Consider the following 6000-nt stretch of genomic DNA (forward strand, 5'->3'; position numbering starts at 1 on the left):
AATGTAAGGGAGGGGGGTTATTTAAGGGAAGGAAGGTACATTTTATAAGGTAAGGTTCCATAAATAGGAGGTAGATAAGGGGTGTTTTCATATATTTCTTGCACGTAGGTGACGTCTCCTTATTACTACTAGTGAATCCCCCGTGCATAAGGAGGTTCAATCTTTTTACATGACACACTACCATAGCCTCCTTCTATAGTAGTGCAGCCTAAAAACCCTTGAATTCTCGGGCATTAGAAGGCATCGGATAACCACACAGGCGATCTCTGTTTCAATGATGGTTAACACATATAGTAAGAAATTGGAAAGCTCATTCATTATCCTTGCTTTGGATTTGAGCATAGGAAGAACCATCATCGAGAGCTTTTATTTTCAAGCGGGCTTCAGAAATGTAAGGTTGCCCAAGAATGATAGGGTAACTATAAGAGTCTTGAACAAAAAAGTGAAAATCGTCTTTTATGTCTCTAATAGTTACGTGCACATTAGGACATGCAGCATATAACTCTTTAGAAGAGTTGTTTGCAACTCTCATTTGCCATCGAGGATCAACATCTATGGGCCATTTGCAACTTTTATAGAGACTCCTTGCCATGACTTTTATCTCCAAGCCATGGTCTAAAAGTGCAATACATGGTGATTCTTTTTCTCCAATTTTGACCACTATCTCCGTTGTTTCTCTTGCCCAATGCGTACGGGAGTAGTGACTGCTTGGAATGAACCAAGCCTCTTCCTCCTCATGCATGTGCTTTAGACGGCTTTCTTTTTGAGAGGTGAGCTGCCCAACTGGTTTGGACTAGCCGACCATTACATTTTCAGCTTTCACCTCTTTAATTCATGCTTTCTTTATCTTCAACTTCAATTGCTGCAATTTATTCTTTAACTGCTTCAAGATGAATTCCTTGCGAAGTCAACTTCTCTTCATCTTGCACAAAAACTTGAAGAACTTGCAATAAAGCATGCACTGTTTCTTCAGCTTCATCACCAACATATTGTCTTTTCTTTTTTATAATAATTACATCATGGAATTCACATTTGGCAATTCCAAGAATTTTGTCTAAGGTGAATTCAATTTTGCTTCCTAGAATTCGTTCATCTAGGACTCCTTTGAGATCGGCTGCAAACTCTATGTCAGACTGCAATTTATAGCCTAGCTACTTGCCTTTCTTCTTTCCTTTGGTCTTCTTTGTTTGTGGCGCATCTTCTATCTCTTGATCTAGGGTTATATTTTCAACAAGCTTTGGTTGTTCAGGCATTCTTCTAGTTACCCATTTTGGAGGGCCAAAAGAGAAAGGCCGTGGTTCATCTTCTCTTGTTCTCTTTTCTTTAATCAATACTTCTTTATGATTGACGTTAGCCAAATGTGTAAAGGTAGAAAAAGAATCTACCAGTTCTTTCTAACTAGTTATTCTTTGAATGCACTGATTGGCGTTAGCCAAATCTTCTTTAGCTACTTTACCACGTTCCATTTGATCTAGTGCCTGCATCCATACTTTAGATTGCACATTAGCTTTACATGATTTCAAACTTGATTTAGTTGGCTCAATTTTTACCCTAAACCCTAAATCCTAAACCCTAAACCCTAAACCCATAGGTAGCTGCATCAATTGCTACATAGGCATTCTTTATAGCTAAATCTTCTAATCTTTTCTTCATTCCAGCATTGCCAAAATTTGACTCTAGTGGAAGACCAGTCTTAGATGCATGAATTTTTTCATCTTTCCAAAAGATGAGCTTATATGTTTCAATCTCATGGAAGGCAAAACACTCCCTCTTGTCATGTTGTTGGTTATCACACCAAATACAATGCCTCTTAAAGCCTTCTCTCATGGGTCTTTGAATTGATGAATGCCCTTGTTTTTCAACTTTGACATCTAGCTTCTCTACCTTGGAAGTAATTTCTGTAAGATTCAAATGAAGGTCACACATGCTTTTAATGAGTTCATCCATGACATCATTTTTAGAAGGAACAGAAGAAGAAAGAGTTGGTTGATTAGTCAAAGGAATAGGGGATTTTGAAGGTGGAACAAGCTCCATCAATGGAGTTGTTGAAGTTGAAGTAGAGCCCAATCTTAGTTGCATCTGCTCTCTTCGAGTAATCATTTAACTGCATTAGTAACATCTATCCATGCAGGCACGTTATAACAAGGAAGAATAAGAATCATGGGTGCCACTCGGATCAAATGGAAACCCATCCATAGGATCATAGAATCCTTCATTAGTGATGTCCTCTTCTTCATGAATTTCTTCGACCATTGGATAAACATCAACATGTAGTAAATTGTCCTCTTGTTCCTCTTCTTCTTCAACTTCCACATCTTGAGTGATTACCATATTAATATTAGAATTCTTGGCTTTGCACTTTAGCTTATGACCTTGGGACCACTTCTCTCCATATTTGAAACATAATCCTTTGGCATGCATTTTCCTAAGCTTATCATGAGGAAGGAAGTTGCTATCGGAGCTGTTTTGGGACAATTTAAGAGCACTTTCAACTCTTGAAAAATTACCTCTTGTTTGTAACATGCCCTATCGACTGTCCAAGCATGTTTTAGTGGTCCATCAAGAAACTAATCTAAGTTTCAATGCCCGGCACTCCCATGGAATGTTACGGGGTTTGTCACCTAGGGTTTCATGAGTCCACTTAGCAACGGAACGTTCGCATCCAAATGCACTAGGACCGACCTTGAATTTGGGATCCTAGTGGTCAAGGTCTCCTGACAGCATTCTAGCGTCACGTCCTTGACATCCTACTCTACGCAAAGATACCCAAGCTAAAGCAGATCCATGCCACACTTGGTTCAAAGAGAATGAAAAACAAGAGGGATGCATCGTTCAACCTCTCTGCCCATAGGGCATAGTCCCATTCTGGTCCCCTAAAACGGAATGAATCGGGTTCTAAATTAGCAATACCTAAAGTCAAACAGTGATAAAACCTAGTGAGAAGCCTCTTAGTTCTCTGGCACCACCTTGACGTAGAATAGGCCCATCGGGGGTTCCGCCCACCTGCTTCCCTCAATAGGCATTCTTTAGTTATCTAATTAGTTCCTATCACATTTATTTATGATATTTAAATCATCTTCGTTAATTAATTCTTTAAGGAACAGGGCTCGTTCTCGCAATTTACAGCACAAACACAAAAACAGAGCAAGCAGTCCTTTTGAAAAACAAGTTCCTTTACTTATCTTCAAGTTAATCTTTGTCTCCTTCCCATATATGAGAAATTATGTATCCCTTCTGTCCCAACAGAAGTACCCATTCCAAATCACATGGCATCATAATTTCAATCCTTTATCTAGAATAGGATCTTCCAATGCCCTAGACATTGGGCTCACGGCAGTAGTCTCCAGCTCTGTCGAGACTCGACAAGGGGTGTCTAGGGCTCCACTGACCCCCCCAAGTGATCTAGGAGCGAGACACAATTTTTCATGGATGATCTTTTCACCACTTGACCTTCAACCCATGAATCAAGCAGTGCCCTCTCAAGTTGAAACGTGACGTGGCCTTGGAGATGATCCACTCGCGCAAAATATCATTTCTTAATTAATCCCAATCAAAAATCAAGCACAATCAAGGCAATCAACCTAATATCATCTTCTAGGAAAATATTCATTTATTCCCCATGGCAACTTGTCATTATTAATCCTTGCCATGCATTTACCATCAAATACAAACACTTGGAATAATCATCCAAATCACATCCCACAGTCAGTTTAAAGCAAAAGCATTTAGGATGTTATTTGATCATTCAACAAAAAAAAATGGTATACTTTTTCAAACATTGTAGGAACAGTCACGATAACCTTTCCATTGCGTATTTTCTCTCCCCCTTGGGATCTAAGCAATTCCATGTAAAATTTACTTAACACTTCCACCATTTGGCTAGGACATATGTTGAAGTTTCAACATTGCTCAAGACATGAGTTCTAATAATCCATTACTTTGATTGATAATCGAACCTTCTTCCTAACGAGTACAAAAGCATCGGTCTCTACTTTGACTTAGGGTTTCCTAACCCTTGAGCTCGTTATTTTCCTTTGAGGCCTAGAGTTGTTTGTATCTATTCCAATTCCAAAATAGGATTGATAACATCGTAGCTATCGGATGGATCTCAAGGCATCTCAGTTTTAGCCCTTATGATCTCCATTTGTGTAAATGATGCACAACATCAAGACTCCCAAACTATCAAACATAAGCTATTAATGAGAGCTTGGATAAAGTTCTAGAGCTTTGACAATGATTCTTTTCTAGACTAAACTGCTTGCCATGCAATCCTTCAGGCATGCAAGTCACAACCTATACCTTCAAAGTGAGGAAAACACACCTACTATTGCAAGGACATACTTGAAGCCCTAAATGTTGTTTATGAATTGATCGCATAGCATCTAAATACAACTAACTTCTCTTGATACATGCATTTGGGGAATTCAATCCTTCGAATACTTGTGATGTAGTTTACCCTTTCAATATCCTATTCTTGCATGGCATAATACGAGTCTAATGTCCCTCATGCGGGAAATCAAAGCAAGCATCTATTAATTTGGAAATACATTACTTACGACCGGTATCGCATGCGGATTGGCAGTGACACCCTTGTCCGAGGCTTCATTGGTTATTGAGGGATTGCCATCTGGATCATAGATTATTTTAGTGGCTATATGTTGCCAAATGGCTATACTTTTATTATTTAAAATTTTCTTTTTTGAAACTCGAGTAGGTTGAGTTATAGCTCCAAATTTTTGTATTCGCCAACATTTCTAAGGTATATCAAGATTTTGAAGGCTCTTTCACCATTCATGTGAAAGAAATATATTAAATTTTCCATAGTATTTATAAGTTATGGGATATATATAGAAACATTTGCCACATGTACATATGTACTCATACACATAGTACATACATAGACACATGTCACATACTACTTATCCTTGCTCCTTTACATACTCATACACATAACTCACACACACCCCTCTGCACACACACATTACTCAGCATTACATCTACTCTTGTATTCATACATACATATACATACATATACACAATCCTTAGAACCAAAAGGTTTGAGGTACTCATGGTCCAATAACTAAAGCTAGTTAGATATTTGAAGCATTCATCTTGAAAGTTGCAAACCAAGACAAAGCTCTACGTAAAACCCATAAATGCTAAGGGACTTCCCCTCTTCATAGACTTGAGCACAAATAATACCTCCCCTTCAATGAATGGTTTATCCAAGAGCAAGCTAATTTCAGCAAGGTGCCAAGGACTCTCTCCATTTCAACATCCAAGATTTTAGCAACACACTAGGACCAATCAACAACACTCTTGGGTTCAACTTCGGCTAGCACTGAGAGATGCTTGTGGAAAACATTAGCATATCCTAGTCATCAGTAAAGGTGCATCTATTTTTTTCCTAAATAAATGTGATAGTCTCTCTTTGATGCTTAGCTTTGAGAGAATTGAGACTATCACTGATTGCAGGAAATGCACAAAATGGTCACAGTGATGAAGAGGCTCTAAAATGCTTTGATAAGATGCAACACTACCTTTTTCCATCTCAAAGCCAACATGGGCCCATAACCAGCAACGACTGGCATGCATAGGGGGACCCATGCGTGTATTTCTCCACAACCCACTACATGGGTGCCATAATATCATCTTGTTTCATCATGATTCATAACAAATACCCCCTCTCTCTATACGATAATCAACCCATACACTCCCTCTCTCAAAATTAAAAAACATGAACTAAAAGCTCTCTCTATCTCACATATGCAAACACACACACACCTCTGTCTTCTTCCTTTTTTTTCTCTTTTTTTGTAAAGTCTTCCCCCCTTTTCTCAAAACCAAACTCTCTCTCTCTCTCTCTCTCTCTCTCTCTCTCTCCCGCATGCCTAGTCATGCATTACTTCTGATGTGCTGCAATGGTGGTCTTCACACTGACTCGGTATTCACCATGTTATTTTCTTAAGGCACTAATACTCCATCTTCGGGTCATTTTCT

Source organism: Lygodium microphyllum, chromosome 10, assembly GCF_053477565.2.
Source record: "Lygodium microphyllum isolate KBCC chromosome 10, Lygodium_microphyllum_v1.1.10, whole genome shotgun sequence".
NCBI classification, from domain to species: Eukaryota; Viridiplantae; Streptophyta; class Polypodiopsida; order Schizaeales; family Lygodiaceae; genus Lygodium; species Lygodium microphyllum.